The 18,122-nt window shown below is 43.9% G+C and overlaps 1 long non-coding RNA gene across 1 annotated transcript in view; it reads left to right on the top strand.

Annotated features, from left to right (window-relative positions):
* Positions 1-17,186, top strand: part of LOC123765699 (uncharacterized) — a 122,181-nt gene extending 104,995 nt beyond the window's left edge. The window contains exons 3-4 of the long non-coding RNA XR_006773741.2: positions 15,377-15,391; positions 17,088-17,186. This is a non-coding gene — a long non-coding RNA (uncharacterized lncRNA). The remainder of the gene's footprint in view (positions 1-15,376; positions 15,392-17,087) is intronic.
* The last annotated feature ends 936 nt before the right edge of the window (positions 17,187-18,122 follow it).

Below are 18,122 nucleotides of genomic sequence, written 5' to 3'. Positions count from 1 at the left end.
TCTCATTAGAGATTCCCCAGTGACTCATTTTATTGACTTTGTTAAAACTGTGAATACGTTCAGCCAATTAAGTTGCATGACTTTTCCTAAGTGTAAATTCTCGCCAAGTTACTCTAAGAACATGTGTTCTTTTCTCGGGTATGTTGCAAGAACTTGCAACTTATCGGACTAAATCAGAAAAACAATCACTTTAAATGATAACATTCTTGTGTAGGGCGTATATAAGGTGATTTAATTTTTTTTTTTATATCATCCTTGAGAGAAATTCTTTGAGTGTTCTCTGGTTTGTGTTTATATAGTAAAGGGGCCTAACCGGGGAGCGGGTCTCAGCTCTAGGGCCACGCCTTCCACTGTACATGGTGCTTTTACACTTGTTGGCGCTCAGGTGTTTTATATGGGCGTGACAGTGTGGAGTGAGGTGGCTTCTACGACTTCTGCTTTCAACGCGTTTCTCTTTGCTTGCCACCTGCACTGGATGCAAGTATTACCCTATGTTTTTTCGACTCGTTTGTGCATGTGTGTGTGTGTGTGTGTGTGTGTGTGTGTGTGTGTGTGTGTGTGTGTGTGTGTGTGTACTCACCTAGTTGTACTCACCTATTTGTGCTTGCGGGGGTTGAACTCTGGCACTTTGGTCCCGCCTCTCAACTGTCAATCAACTGGTGTACAGATTCCTGAGCTTACTGGGCTCTATCATATCTACATTGTAGACTGTGTATGGAGTCAGCCTCCACCACATCACTGCCTAATGCATTCCACCTGTTAACTACTCTGACACTGTTTTCTTTGGGTGTCAAGAAGAGGTGTTGGCTTTGGTACCAAGAAATGTTGTTTGTGTTCTGGGGTATCCAGATACCCTTAGTGTGCCGAACAACTCTCCAGTACCCTGGAGTACCAAGTAACTCCTTGAGTACCTGGTTAAACTGCAGTCATCACATACTCTTCCCAATTATGGTTGCAGGTGTTTTATATTTATAGACACTGCACATGTTTTTATTGATGATCAATGCAGATGTTTTTTTTATTGTCACTAAAGGTCACATGATACACAATCTTGACGTTCTAATCTCACTCCTTAAAAAAAAAACACTTGAAGTCAGACACAACCAAAACACTTGAGTCCCTGCAGCTCCTCCTCCTCCTCCTCTCCGCCACTTTCCAGAGGTCGAAAGAGAAATCTGAATACGAGGTAGGAGACAACAAAAAATATAAGACTGGTCCAATTTTTCTGATCGACATTCTTCCATGGGGAGTACGCGGCGTTCTCCAGAACGGATCACTTGTTCACAGACAATTGAAACGTGTTTATTTACGTGTGTGTGTGGTCCTTGCCAGCGAGGAGAAGATCCGCATTCGCCACCACTAGGAGGGAATACGAGGGAAAAAAACATATAGGGAGAAAACCGGTTTTGGGTTAGGTACAAAAAAAAATAAGGGGGGGGAGGGGGAGGTGGTGAATGTTAGGGCGGAAAGAAATATATGTCTCTCTGTCTGTCTGTCTGTCTCTCTCTCTCTCTCTCTCTCTCTCTCTCTCTCTCTCTCTCTCTCTCTCTCTCTCTCTCTCTCTCTCTCTCTCTCTCTCTCTCTCTCTCTCTCTCTTTGCATGGACGGGTTTAGTTTTGCTCCTTTAGTTTTTTTGTGTTTTAAGTATATGTAATATTGCCTCGTTCGATTTGTATTTTCATAGTTTTAGACAGCTGTTGATGTTTATAATGACAATCCAGAAAGACTTGCTCTATTTTACTCTATTGCTATATCATCTTGTTCTATTGCTATATCTTGCTCTATTTCTGTATTTTGCTCTATATCTCTTTATCCTTCTCATACTACCCCTCGCTTCTGCTCCATCTCTTGCCTCTTCTTCATCCCACACTTTCTATAATGATCTTACTTTCTCTCTCGATCTCACTTTCTTCCTCTCCTCTCTCTCTACGTCTCTCACCTAATTTCTCTCCCTCTCTCTTCTCTTGACTTACAGTCCTTATTGCCTCTTCTACTTTCTCCTTCTCCTCTCTCCCTCTCCCTCACGCCCTTTCCTCTTTTGGTCATCTTTTAATATACAAAATATTTGTGATATCTAACGAATAATTTGGACGAAAATATCATGGACAGATCCATCCATTGTATCACAGGGAAAATAGACACTGGCAGTCGAAGGGGGAAGATTATCCTCAACAAATTTGGAATGTAATGATTCTGAATTATGCAAATTATAATATCCGACGTTCACTTCTTCCGCTAAGTTAATTTTAAGTGAATATAGATGCGTCTATATATATATATATATATATATATATATATATATATATATATATATATATATATATATATATAAATATATATATATATATATATATATATATATAAATATATATATATATATATATATATATATATATATATTTATATATATATATATTTATATATATAAATATATATATATATATATATATATATATATATATATATATATATATATATATATATATATATATATTTATATATATAAATATATATATATATATATATACATATGACCCCCGGACGTATGGCTCGTAGTCCTTAACCCCGGGTTCGATTCCCGGACGAGGCTGAAACAAATGGGCATAGTTTCTTTGATCCAGATGCCCCTGCTCACCTAGCAGTAAATAGGCACCTGGGAGTTAGACAGCTGCTACGGGCTGCTTCCTGGGGATGTGTGTCTCTCTCTCTCTCTCTCTCTCTCTCTCTCTCTCTCTCTCTCTCTCTCTCTCTCTCTCTCTCTCTCTCTCTCTCTCTCTCTCTCTCTCTCTCACTCTCTCACTCTCTCAAAGAAGACACAGGGACCTGCGGGTACATTACTGATGAACAGAAGGATATGCTCCTAGGTAATTTTTCTTAGTCGAGTAAGTTCTTAGATGTAACGAGGAGGCGTAGCCTCCAGCAGACATGACCACCCAACCAAGGTTGGTGGCTTTTGATAGACTGATAGCAGTGCACGCAAAAGTAAGGCTGATATATTGACCAGATCACACACTAGAAGGTGAAGGGGACGACGACGTTTCGGTCCGTCCTGGACCATTCTCAAGTCGATTGTCGACTTGAGAGTGGTCCAGGACGGACCGAAACGTCGTCGTCCCTTCACCTTCTAGTGTGTGGTCTGGTCAACATACTTCAGCCACGTTAGTGTGACTCATCGCCTGCATAAGGCTGATATAGCGACGCAAGTCCTATATAAGGCTGATCCCATCACAAAAAATAAGTAATGATTACTTTTTACATGAGTAACGCCACTATCTGTAACTTACTGGCATATATCTCCTCCGTCTGTGTACTGTTCCATCGTCACATTACCCCCCATTAATCACAGTATAGCTATACATCGTCTCATTATTTTCACCGGGCTCTTCTAATTTTTTGTTATGGGCAAACCGGTATATTTATTTGTCCTTGTTCAACATTAATGAGACATTTCTCGACCCCTTTATACATAGAATTGTATTATTGGCACTAAGTAATGACCACTGTGTATGCAGGCGATGAGTCACAATAACGTGGCTGAAGTATGTTGACCAGACCACACACTAGAAGTTGAAGGGACGACGACGTTTCGGTCCGTCCTGGACCACTCTCAAGTCGACAATCGACTTGAGAATGGTCCAGGACGGACCGAAACGTCGTCGTCCCCTTCACTTTCTAGTGTGTGGTCTGGTCAACACCACTGTGTATCTCTACATCATGAGACGTTACAATTATTATTATTATTATTATTATTATTATTATTATTATTATTATTATTATTATTATTATTATTATTATTATTATTATTATGAGTAGTAGGCGTAGTATTTGTAATCAGACGCCATTATTCACCACAAGAACTTAACAGGCAATCAAGCGGTCACTATAACACCATGTATCACCCTAACTGATCAATACACCTCACTACACTATATTGTCCTAAGTAACTCTCACCGTCAAATCATAATACTTCCTAAGCACAGGACACTATCACTACATTGTCCCAAAGCTCACACAGACACACACCTTGCATCATACCACTTCCTATAACATTCACTATAATCCCTAAACCTATACTATACCACCTCAGCGCTCCACCGTAGGTGTATAACACCACAAGATCATCATGAAATTTCAACACCAATCACGCGTAAGTTTTCCGCTGCACGCAAATGTCATATTCCACGAGCCTGACCTTCCAAGCCGCGACATAAAGTTTTTTTCGGGTTAATAAAGGTCATATCGGATATTAGTTTATACATATGCCTCCAAACTTTTATTATATATATATATATATATATATATATATATATATATATATATATATATATATATATATATATGTATATATATATATATATATATATATATATATATATATATATATATATATATATAAATACACATATATATCACTGTTTGATTGACGCCTCATTCAGTTTCTGGTGTTCATAAGAAGATTTGGTGCTGCTGTTTCTTGTATCTTAGGTATTTCTTGGTTGTTCCTGGGGTATTCTTATTTGTTATATGGTATTCTTGGTTGTTATAGGATATTTTTGGGTGTATGGGGGTATTCTTGGGTGTACGAGGGTATTCTTGGGTGTACGTGGGTATTCTTGGGTGTACGTGGGTATTCTTGGGTGTACGTGGGTATTCTTGGGTGTACGAGGGTATTCTTGGGTGTACGTGGGTATTCTTGGGTGTACGTGGGTATTCTTGGGTGTACGTGGGTATTCTTGGGTGTACGAGGGTATTCTTGGGTGTACGTGGGTATTCTTGGGTGTACGTGGGTATTCTTGGGTGTACGTGGGTATTCTTGGGTGTACGTGGGTATTCTTGGGTGTACGTGGGTATTCTTGGGTGTATGTGGGTACTCTACACCCTTCATGGGAAATTGCGAAAATATTTTTGAGCGATGGGACAGATTGTAGCAGTTAATATAGACGGCCAAAGGCATTTTAGCTTCATATTAATATTCATCTACTAAGGAGGTCTCTCTCTTACATTCAGGAAACGGTGGTAAACTTATCCATAATTTCTATAATTCCTTCAAGACTTCCTGTGAACTGAGCTTTCTAAGTATTGCAGGCGACGAGTCACAATAACGTGGCTGAACAAATCCACAAGGGCCGTGACGAGGATTCGAACCTGCGTCCGGGAGCATCCCAGACACTGCCTTAATCGACTGAGGAACGTGGCTGAAGTATGTTGACCAATTCACACACTACAAAATGAAGGGGACGACGACGTTTCGGTCCGTCCTGGACCATTCTCAAGTTGACTTGGGAATGGTCCAGGACGGACCGAAACGTCGTCGTCCCTTCATTTTCTAGTGTGTGGTCTGGTCAACATATTTCTATTATTTCCGTACCGTGTAGGAGGTTTTGAGAGTCCGGGGCCAGATTCACGAACGCACTTACGCAAGCACTTACGAACGTGTACATCTTTCCTCAATCTTTGACGGCTTTGGTTACATTTATTAAACAGTTTACATGCATGAAAACTTCCCATTCTACTGTTGTTATTGTTATAAACAGCCTCCTGGTGCTTCGGAGCTCATTACCTGTTTAATAATTAGAAACAAAGCCGCCAAAGATTGAGAAAAGATGTACACGTTCGTAAGTGCTTTCGTGAATCTGACCCCTGGTTCTTAGAATGTGAAGTGCGGACGCCACACACTGGATGAAAGGTCGAGAGTCCGCTTTTTTTTTATTATACCTGTTGATATGATGATTGTGTAGTTAGTTGCTGCTTTGGCAGCAATTGAGGGGGAACTGAAGAGTTTGTGGTGTATCATTTGCTGCTCAATAATTATACTCCCTCACTGGAGGCGATGCTGTGGCCCCTGGTGTTTGCTCCCTCTATGGTCGCTTCCTGGGGCTCCTGCCCGGGGCCACCCCAGTGTGTGTGTGTGTGTGTGTGCATCACGCAGTCTACTATGCTAAGGAGGGGGCGTAAATGTTCGTGCGTATATACTGCGAATAATTAATATTTGCGGCTTTCGTGTGTTTCATCTACCGACGTTTGAAGAAATATTAAGGAAAGGGTAATACACTCGAATGGTACACATACACATGTATGGGTGTATACATATGGTGGTCCGGTATGTATATACAATACACCCATGTAGTGCATTCATACAATACACCAATGTATTATATCCATACAATTCACGCAGACAGTTCTCGAAATCAAATTTTTCCTGGTGACTCACACACACACATCTGTGGGGGTCTGGTAGGTGAGTGGACAGCGTGCAGGATTCGTAATCCTGTGACCCGGGTTCGATTCCCGGCGCCGGCAGAGACAAATAGGCAAATTTTCTTTCACCCTGGTGCCGCCTTGTTACCTAGCAGTAAATAGGTACCTGGGAGTTAGACAGCTGTTACGAGCTGCTTCCTGTGTGAGTGTGTGTGTGTGGGGGGGGGGAAGGTAGTAGTTAGTATCGGTTGAATGACAGTTGAGAGGCGGGCCGAAAGAGCAGAGCTCAACCCCCGCAAGCACAACTAGGTGAAAACTAGGGTAATACACACACACACATTAGAAAGATTTGTTTCAGTGTCAGAGTAGTTGACAAATGGAATGCATTAGGCAGTGATGTGGTGGAGGCTGACTCCATAGACAGTTTACAATGTAGATATGATAGAGTTCAGTAGGCTCAGGAACCTGTACACCAGTTGATTGACAGATGAGAGGCGGGACCAAAGAGCCAGAGCTCAACCCCCGCAAGCACAACTTGGTGAGTATAGCCAGGTGAGTACACAGTAAAACACACACACACACACACACACACACATGACGAACCAGCGAGACTCGACCTAGTCTTCACTCTGAACGACTCCGACATAAGAGAAATCGGTTTTGAGGACCCAGTAGGAATGAGCGACCACAGTGTACTGGTGTTTGAGTACTTGATTGAAGAAGGGTTATTGAACTCGAGGAGGGATACCGAAACCAAAAGGTTAGCATACCGAAAGGGAAACTATGAGGGGATAAGAAAATTCCTAACAGATATAGCATGGGAAACAGAGCTCAGGGGTAAGACGGCCCAAGATATGATGGATTACATCACGCAGAAGTGCAAGGACGCAGCAAACAAGTTTGTCCCAGTCCAAAAGGAAAACAGAGAAATGAAGATGAGAAACCCATGGTTTAATCAAAGATGTAGGCTAGCTAAGCAGCAAAGTAAAAGGGCATGGAGAAACTATAGGAATAACAGGACACTGGAGAGCAGAGAAAGATACCAGAATGCCAGGAATGAATATGTCAGGATGAGAAGAGAGGCAGAAAGACAATACGAAAATGACATCGCAAGCAAGGCAAAGACTCAGCCTAAATTGTTGCATAGCCACATTAGGAGAAAAACAACAGTAAAGGAACAGGTTATGAGATTAAGGATAGGGGCGGAAGGATTCACTACAAATGACAAGGAAGTGTGTGAGGAATTGAATAAGAAATTCCAGGAGGTCTTCACCTTAGAACAAGGAGAAATTCCAGAGGTAAGTGAGGGAATAGCTAACCAGGAACCACTGGAAGAGTTTGAGATTACCAGTGGGGAAGTAAGGAAGTGTTTACTAGAGTTGGACGTGACGAAGGCTATAGGCCCAGATGGAATCTCCCCTTGGGTTCTAAAGGAAGGAGCAAGAGAACTGAGCCTACCACTCTCCATAGTGTATAACAAATCACTGGCAACAGGGGAACTGCCAGATATTTGGAAAGCAGCTAACGTAGTCCCGATATACAAGAAAGGGGATAGACAGGAGGCACTGAACTACAGGCCAGTGTCCCTAACCTGCATACCATGCAAGCTGATGGAGAAGATTGTGCGAAAAAAACTAGTGGAGCATCTGGAGCGAAGGAACTTTGTAACACAGCATCAACATGGGTTCAGGGATGGCAGGTCCTGCCTCACAGGGTTACTTGAATTCTACGACCAGGCAACAAAAATAAGGCAAGAAAGAGAAGGGTGGGCAGACTGCATATTTTTGGATTGTCAGAAAGCCTTTGATACAGTGCCACACAAGAGGCTAGTGCGAAAGTTGGAGATGCAGGCTGGAGTGAGAGGGAAGGTACTCCGGTGGATAGAGGAATACCTAAGCAACAGGAGACAACGAGTCTGTGTGAGGGGTGAAGTCTCAGATTGGCGAGACGTCACAAGTGGAGTCCCGCAGGGGTCAGTCCTCGGACCTATACTGTTTCTGGTATATGTAAATGATCTCCCAGAGGGTATAGATTCGTTCCTCTCAATGTTTGCCGACGATGCAAAAATTATGAGGTGGATTGAAACAGAGGATGATAGTAGGAGGCTACAAGATGACCTGGATAGACTGAGTGAATGGTCCAACAACTGGCTGTTGAAGTTCAACCCGAGTAAATGCAAAGTAATGAAACTAGGCAGTGGAAACAGGAGGCCAGGCACAGGATACAGAATAGGAGATGAAGTACTTAATGAAACAGACAGAGAGAAAGATCTAGGAGTTGATATCACACCAAACCTGTCTCCTGAAGCCCACATAAAGAGAATAACGTCTGCGGCATATGCGAGGCTGGCTAACATCAGAACGGCGTTCAGGAACCTGTGTAAGGAATCATTCAGAATCTTGTACACCACATATGTAAGACCAATCCTGGAGTATGCGGCCCCAGCATGGAGCCCGTACCTTGTCAAGCACAAGACGAAGCTGGAAAAAGTCCAAAGGTATGCTACTAGACTAGTCCCAGAACTAAGAGGCATGAGTTATGAGGAAAGGCTGCGGGAAATGCACCTCACGACACTGGAAGACAGAAGAGTAAGGGGGGACATGATCACAACCTACAAAATCCTCAGGGGAATCGACCGGGTAAACAAGGACGAACTTTTCAACACTGGTGGGACGCGAACAAGGGGACACAGGTGGAAGCTGAGTACCCAAATGAGCCACAGAGACGTTAGAAAGAACTTTTTCAGTGTCAGAGTAGTTAGCAAATGGAATGCATTAGGAAGTGATGTGGTGGAGGCTGACTCCATTCACAGTTTCAAATGTAGATATGATAGAGCCCAATAGGCTCAGGAATCTGTACACCAGTTGATTGACGGTTGAGAGGCGGGACCAAAGAGCCAGAGCTCAACCCCCGCAAGCACAATTAGGTGAGTACAATTAGGTGAGTACACACACACACACACACACACACACACACACACACACACACACACACACACACACACACACACACACACACACACTGGAACTCAAAGCCTGCTTTCAAGATGTATTTCAGCCCTAATGACATCTACCGCGACTGGTGTACTGAGACGCGCGTTAAACCCCCAGCAAACATGCATGCCTTGCAATGTTTACAAACGAGTACATCACATGTCTGAAGACTCTCTCTCTCCCTCGTACGAATGATAAAAAGTAAACAATTATCAACAAACACAGCAACATCGGCGGGCAAACACGAGATGGCCAAACCCGGCTGGAGGCTGGCGGCTGTCTCTTGGAGTGGTCATTAGTGGTGTTTGCAGATCACCAAAACAAAGCGTCAATACCCATGTCACGTCGCCTCGACCTGAATGCGTTCAGCAGCTGTGTCTCGTCTGCTCCCTCCTGATGCCCTCTTGCTTACACGTGTACAGCATATATAGATAGATGTCTCTCTCTCTCTCTTAGGGATCAATACTATATTTAACACCAGTAATCTATAGTTGTATTAGGTTTTATTGTTATAGAAATATATTTTCGCTGTTTTTTTGTTTTAATCGCTGAGGCAACTTTAGAAGGAGAGTTGGTGTTGGCAGTGTTGGATTTTCTGTCTAGGATGCTTGGAGGATATTGTCTAGGATGCTGAGAGGGGCATAGGAAGTTTAGATTAGGATTTAAACGTTGATTTTTATTTTGCGGGACGGAGATGTGTGTGTGTGTGTGTGTGTGTGTGTGTGTGTGTGTGTGTGTGTGTGTGTGCTTACCTTATAGTGCTGACGGGGATGGAGACATAACTCTTGCGCCTGTTTCTTCTCCATTGAGTATTTAGTTTAGTTTGAGTCTATTTTTTCCCACACCTGCTCTGGAATTTTTGGGTAGCATGTTCTTGTATCATGTCATTGTCCAGTCTATTCCATGTACAAGTTAATTGAGATAAAACACATCCCAAAATGCTTGAAAGTTTAGGCTAGTTCTATATTCTGTTACAATTCCATCAAGTGACTTATAAATCTATACAATACTCATAAAATAATTGCATCGTACCTATTAAATGCATTTACAATAATCATTAGTTATCACAAACGACCTGCGTGAAGCGAGACCGTCGCTCTACCGTCCAGGCCAAGTGGTTGGGCAGCATTCTGAATGAATCCTTATTTAGGTTCCTGAAAGATATTCTTGTATTCTGCTGTTGATATGTACTTATTTTGGTGAGAAGCTTCAAAACCTTTCCCAGATCTGTGTTCTCTAGCTGCCTCTTAATCTATAATGCTCCATTGTACTGCACTCTCTCTCTCTCTTATCCAGTCTTAAAATCTTGCACATGTTGAGATTAAAATCGAAAAGCCATTTGACTGACCACTTTTGTAGCTTGGGTATTCTAGCTGTCTTTTGCTGCTTCATCCGCACTAATGTACTGAAACAATCCTCTTTCACTGATTGTCGTTACCGTGAAAGTTTACACCAGCCGACATGTCGAGCACGGAGTCGATCGGCCGAGCGGACAGCACGCTGGACTTGTGATCCTGTGGTCCTGGGTTCGATCCCAGGCGCCGGCGAGAAACAATGGGCAGAGTTTCTTTCACCCTATGCCCCTGTTACCTAGCAGTAAATAGGTACCTGGGTGTTAGTCAGCTGTCACGGGCTGCTTCCTGGGGGTGGAGGCCTGGTCGAGGACCGGGCCGCGGGGACACTAAAAAGCCCCGAAATCATCTCAAGATAACCTCAAGATAAGATGTCTCTCTGTCTGATCAAGACTTGACAGTCATGTGACTTGCTGTCACCTGGAAGACGAAGTGACATCCAGGTGTAGGCGGCCACCTTTCCCTTTTGTTTTTACCCCGACATCAGAGATAGATTCTTTGGTCAAACTATTAAAGTTAGAGGGGCCGGATGCAATCAGGAGAGAGCAGGATTTTCTTCCAAGAAAGGGCAGGATTGGCCCTCACGGACAAAGACCGATAATCTTGTTCCGAGAGTCACAGAAGTGATTAGAAATATATTTAGACGGGCCGTGTAGGTCGGTGCCTTGTCTAACCAGACACAGCTGGTGGTCATAAGACTGCCTCCCCTATTGCAACGTTTCAACTGTACAAGAGAAAGACTATACGATTGACGACGCAGTTGAGTATTGCATCAAGTGGAACTTGTGTCAATGATACATCGCGAGTGCTTGGAACTCTAGATTTTCTTAGGGAGAACATATATAAAGGTGAGGGGGAAGGGAAGGGAACTACCAGGGGGGGAAAGCGACAAGCCTCTGTGACTATGTAGCACTGGGAAGGGGTCAGGTAAGGATTTGGGATGGGACAGGGGGGAAGGAATGGTGCCCAACCACTTGTGGACGGTCGGGGATTGAACGCCGATCAGCATGAAGCGAGACCGTCCCTCTACCGGCCAGCCCAAGTGGTTGGACTTCTTAGGGAGAAGAGGAAGTTAATTTCCTCTCAGCTAAGAATGGAACCAAGGAGCGCATTCTCTCCTTGAATCAGCGGACCAGCGCAACACATAGAATCCAAATGGATGGCATCAAGAATTTTCCCTCCAGCATCTACAAAGTAAAATTTTAAACACACACACACACACACACACACACACACACACACACACACACACACACACACACACACACACAAGGGGACACAGGTGGAAACTGAGTGCCCAAATGAGCCACAGAGATATTAGAAAGAACTTTTTTAGTGTCAGAGTGGTTGACAAATGGAATGCATTAGGAAGTGATTTGGTGGAGGCTGACTCCATACACAGTTTCAAGTGTAGATATGACAGAGCCCGATAGGCTCATGAATCTGTACACCTGTTGATTGACGGTTGAGAGGCGGGACCAAAGAGCCAGAGCTCAACCCCCGCAAACACAACTAGGTGAGTACTAGGTGAGTACACACACACACACACACACACACACACACACACACACACACACACACACACACACACACACATACACACACACACACACACACACATACACCAGTGGAGTCCACGCTGAGACGCAGAGGCGTCACCAGTGGAGTCACCAGTGGAGTCCCGCAGGGGTCAGTCCTTGGACCCGTACTGTTTCTTATATATGTAAATGATCTCCCAGAGGGTATAGAATCATTCCTCTCATTGTTTGCTGATGATGCAAAAAAATTAGAGGAGGATTAAGACGGAGGAAGATAGAATGAGGCTACAAGATGACCTAGACAGACTGAATGAATGGTCCAACAAATGGCTACTAAAGTTCAACCCGAGTAAATGTAAGGTAATGAAATTATGGAGTGGAAACTGGAGGCCAGACACAGGATACAGAATGGGAGATGAAGTCCTTCATGAAACGGACAGAGAGAGAAAGATCTAGGAGTTGATATCACACCAAACCTGTCTCCTGAAGCCCACATCAAAAGAATAACATCGGCGGCGTATGCGAGGCTGGCTAACATCAGAACTACCTTCAAGAACCTATACAAGGAATCATTCAGAACCTTCATATGTAAGACTAATCCTGGAGTATGCGGCCCCAGCATGGAACCCGTATCTTGTCAAGCACAAGACGAAGCTTGAAAAAGTTCAGAGGTATGCTACTAGACTAGTCCCAGAACAGAGGCATGAGTTATGAGGACAGGCTGCGTGAAATGCACCTCACGACATTGAAAGATAGAAGAGTAAGGGGGAGACATGATCACTACCTACAAAATTCTCAGGGGAATTGACAGGATAGTTAAGGATAAACTGTTTAACACTGGTGGTACGCAAACAAAGGGACACAGGTGGAAACTGATTACCCAAATGAGCCACAGGGATGTTAGAAAGAACTTTTTCAGTGTCAGAGTAGTCAACAAATGGAATGCACTAGGCAGTGATGTGGTGGAGGCTGACTCCATACACAGTTTCAAATGTAGATATGGTAGAGCCCAGTAGGCTCAGGAATCTGTACACCAGTTGATTGACGGTTGAGAGGCGGGACCAAAGAGCTAGAGCTCAACCCCCGCAAGCACAACTAGGTGAGTATACACACACACACACACACACACACACACACACACACACACACACACACACACACACACACACACACACATCGATTCATTTCTCTCAATGTTTGCGGACGATGCTAAAATTATGAGAAGGATTAAAACAGAAGAGGACTGTTTGAGACTTCAAGAAGACCTAGACAAGCTGAAGGAATGGTCGAACAAATGGTTGTTAGAGTTTAACCCAACCAAATGTAATGTAATGAAGATAGGTGTAGGGAGCAGGAGGCCAGATACAAGGTATCATCTGGGAGAGGAAATTCTTCAGGAGTCAGAGAAGGAAAAAGACTTGGGGGTTGATATCACGCCAGACCTGTCTCCTGCAGCACATATCAAGCGGATAACATCAGCGGCATATGCCAGGCTGGCCAACATACGAACGGCATTCAGAAACTTGTGTAAAGAATCATTCAGAACTTTGTATACCACATATGTCAGGCCTATCCTGGAGTATGCAGCTCCAGCATGGAGTCCATATCTAGTCAAGGATAAGACTAAACTGGAAAAGGTTCAAAGGTTTGCCACCAGACTAGTACCCGAGCTGAGAGGTATGAGCTACGAGGAGAGACTACGGGAATTAAACCTCACTTCGCTGGAAGACAGAAGAGTTAGGGGGGACATGATCACCACATTCAAGATTCTGAAGGGGATTGATAGGGTAGACAAAGACAGTCTATTTAACACAAGGGGAACACGCACAAGGGGACACAGGTGGAAACTGAGTGCCCAAATGAGCCACAGAGATGTTAGAAAGAACTTTTTTAGTGTCAGAGTGGTTGACAAATGGAATGCATTAGGGGGTGATGTGGTGGAGGCTCACTCCATACACAGTTTCAAGTGTAGATATGACAGAGCCCGATAGGCTCAGGAATCTGTACACCTGTTGATTGACGGTTGAGAGGCGGGACCAAAGAGCCAGAGCTCAACCCCCGCAAACACAACTAGGTGAGTACAACTAGGTGAGTACACACACACAAAGCGTTATATGACAAAGAGTGCTGGGAAGACGGGACACCACGAGCGTAGCTCTCATCCTGTAACTACACTTAGGTAATTACACATACACACACACACACACACACACACACACACACACACACACACACACACACGCACACACACACACACACACACACACACACACACACACACACACACACACACAGTACAGGATGAAGAGAAGGTAACTTCCAACTTTCGAAAAAAGATGTTTTGGAGATCTAACACCAGAGGCGCACATCAGCAGAATAACGAGGGCAGCATATGCCATATTGGCAAAACGTCCAATTATCCTTCAGCAACTTGACTAAAAATCCCTTCCGACCGCAGCATACGTCCTTTGTGAGACCTACTATGGAGTATGCTGCTCTGGCAAGGAGCATACCCAATAAGGTATGTTCTTTAAGTTTTGTTTTACCTAAAGAAACACAAACCAAAACCTGAAAAGGTTCAAAAATTTGCAACAAGGTTCGTTCCTGATCTAAGAGGACTGAAGAAAGACTGAGGGGAACTTACTGGAGGAAAGAACGAGTAGAGAAGACATGACAATGACGTACAAGATACTAAAGGGGGTTATTTACAAAGTAGATATAAAAGCAATATTCAAATTTAGGAACAATAGACTAAGAAGACATAAATAGAAACTGGAAACCACAGGTGAATCACAGGGACGTCTGAAAGAACTTTTTCAGTCTAGTCGTAAATAAGTGGAACGTTCTGAATTAGAAAGTTGTCGAAACCAATTCGATACACAACTTTAAATGTCAATATGATCAGAAAAATAAGGAAAATTAGTCACTACGCTGAATTAATGATGGTCAACAGGCGGGGCTTCAGAGCAGGTGCTCGATCCTGCAAACACAACTCTGGCTCAGGTCATTCATGGAAATAATAAAAATTACAATAATAATTAATAATAATAACAGATATATGGTTAAGTAGGATAAGCTGCAGTTGTTTATTTTGCCTAGTGTCTACGTCAGTAAACTATTGTATACAAATATAATTCCAATGTTTTATTAATTTTAGGAAATCAATATTGTTAGTGTTAATGACCAGTGATATTAAATTAGCTGGACATTTATATTTCTTCCTGATTAAATATGTGTATGTGTATATGTATGTTTTTTATCAGTATTAGCTAATATATTTTCTTTTATGTTTCAGGGCACGACAACGACGGTAAGTACCCGTCATTGAAGTGGGTTCTAATCTTGCTGTGTGACCGTCATTGAAGTGGGTTCTAATCTTGCTGTGTGCCCGTCATTGTGGTGGGTTCTAATCTTGCTGTGTGCCCGTCATTGTGGCGGGTTCTAATCTTGCTGTGTGACCGTCATTGTGGCGGGTTCTGATCTTGCTGTGTGACCGTCATTGTGGCGGGTTCTGATCTTGCTGTGTGACCGTCATTGTGGCGGGTTCTAATCTTGCTGTGTGACCGTCATTGTGGCGGGTTCTGATCTTGCTGTGTGACCGTCATTGTGGCGGGTTCTAATCTTGCTGTGTGCCCGTCATTGTGGCGGGTTCTGATCTTGCTGTGTGACCGTCATTGTGGCGGGTTCTAATCTTGCTGTGTGCCCGTCATTGTGGCGGGTTCTAATCTTGCTGTGTGACCGTCATTGTGGCGGGTTCTAATCTTGCTGTGTGACCGTCATTGTGGCGGGTTCTAATCTTGCTGTGTGCCCGTCATTGAAGTGGGTTCTAATCTTGCTGTGTGCCCGTCATTGTGGCGGGTTCTAATCTTGCTGTGTGACCGTCATTGAAGTGGGTTCTAATCTTGCTGTGTGCCCGTCATTGTGGCGGGTTCTAATCTTGCTGTGTGCCCGTCATTGTGGCGGGTTCTAATCTTGCTGTGTGCCCGTCATTGAAGTGGGTTCTAATCTTGCTGTGTGCCCGTCATTGTGGCGGGTTCTAATCTTGCTGTGTGACCGTCATTGAAGTGGGTTCTAATCTTGCTGTGTGCCCGTCATTGTGGCGGGTTCTAATCTTGTGTGTGCCCGTCATTGTGGCGGGTTCTAATCTTGTGTGTGCCCGTCATTGTGGCGGGTTCTAATCTTGTGTGTGCCCGTCATTGTGGCGGGTTCTAATCTTGTGTGTGCCCGTCATTGTGGCGGGTTCTAATCTTGTGTGTGCCCGTCATTGTGGCGGGTTCTAATCTTGTGTGTGCCCGTCATTGTGGCGGGTTCTAATCTTGTGTGTGCCCGTCATTGTGGCGGGTTCTAATCTTGTGTGTGCCCGTCATTGTGGCGGGTTCTAATCTTGCTGTGTGCCCGTCATTGTGGCGGGTTCTAATCTTGTGTGCGCTTCGATTCTGTTGTGCATGTTGGTATTATCTCTGGTGACTTAAGAGTGGTTATTTTCACGGGTTGCGTCTGCTTTTATTGGTCTCTTTATTTGGTGAAATCGTGGTTTTATTTTATTGGTTCCGTCTCCTTATTTGACTTAGGGTTTTCACTTAGGGCAGAAGGCTATCTTGAAAGGGTTTATCGTGTCTTGAAAGTATCTATAGTGTCTTGAAAGTATCTATAGTTTCTTGAAAGTATCTATAGTGTCTTGATAGGGGCTTTAAGTCTTTTGAAAGGGCTCTTAGAGTCTTGAAAAGGGCTAGTTAAAAAAAGGCCTGTAGTATATTGAAAAGGTCTATAATTTCTTGGAGTGGACTATATAGTCTTCTGAAAAAAGGGCTATAGTTTCATGAAAAGATCTATAGTATCTTGAAAAATAACATTTTGTTTAAATTGCTAGTTCCTTCAAAATGGCTAATTTCTTGAAAATATACAAGTGAGTACTGTTAGCTAGCAATAAGGGCACCATTACATAAAATAACCCCAAGTGTGGCTGTGTCGTTTTGGAGGTAATATCCGATGTTTATATTGGCCAGAGACCACTTACCAGGAGTTACTCTCAGTTACGTGCATCACACCCGCGTGCGTTACGCCAACAGGAGTGAATAACGCAGGTATTGTGAGGCGTCTTTGTGTACTCAGCTAGTTGTGCTTGCGGGGGGAGGGGGGGTTGAGCTCTGGCTCTCTGGTCCCGCCTGCGTGCGTCGCTCGTCATACTGAAGAGTAAACAAGACCCCGTTGCATAAAATTAAATACCTCCGCTCCGTCAAATGGGTGATTAGGTGCAAGAAAACGCAGCCAACCGCGAACCTCTTTAGAATTCATCAACATAAAACTTTCCCCTACCCCCTCCCCCCCCCTATCCCCCCTTCCCAAACAGTATAAAAAAGGAAGCAAAAGAAGTAAATACTCGAGTCACGCCTCAATGCACCCGCTCCAGAATGATCTGACGAAATAATTTTTCACGGTAATTATCAACAGATCTCATTTGCCGCCCTACAATGCCCAGTTTACCCGCTCTTGGCCGCATCTCGGTGCTCTTTTGTTTCTGGGAGTCATGCCGCCATTGTTCCCGCGCACGGGTCCGAAGGCGGCGAACAGTGAGAGAGAGAGAATATTTGACGCGTCAAAGTTCGCAGCCTCGGTGAACCCGCAGAAAGGCAGAGAGACGCTTCATAATATCCTGTCCTATTTTGCACTATGTGTCCGTGAGAGCGAGCGAGGTGCGGCGGGAAATGTGGGCTTGTGGTTAGGAGTCTAAGCGGAACATTAATTAGCTCCTTACACACACACACATACAGAAAAAAAGGGCAGGACCAGCTACGAAAAGGATCACGTTTGTGTTGTTCCCTTTCACGCTCTCTCGATGTTCACTTGTGTGGTGTGAGGATGATGGCATGGGGGGGGGGGGGGAGGGGGCTAGTGTATAGGTCGTAAGGCTTTTTTGTTCTTATTCTGTTTGTTTATGGCACTGGTGAGGGTGAGTGAGGGGCGGGAATGAGGAGTGAGAAAGCGCCGCCAATGCCCTTGGAGGGGTTCTTGACTCGACGGCTGAAGTCCCGTCAACTCGA

This window comes from Procambarus clarkii, chromosome 37 (genome assembly GCF_040958095.1).
Source record: "Procambarus clarkii isolate CNS0578487 chromosome 37, FALCON_Pclarkii_2.0, whole genome shotgun sequence".
NCBI lineage: Eukaryota > Metazoa > Arthropoda > Malacostraca > Decapoda > Cambaridae > Procambarus > Procambarus clarkii.
The sequence above is the reverse complement of the archived record's forward strand: the minus strand, read 5'-3'. Positions and strand labels throughout refer to the sequence as shown.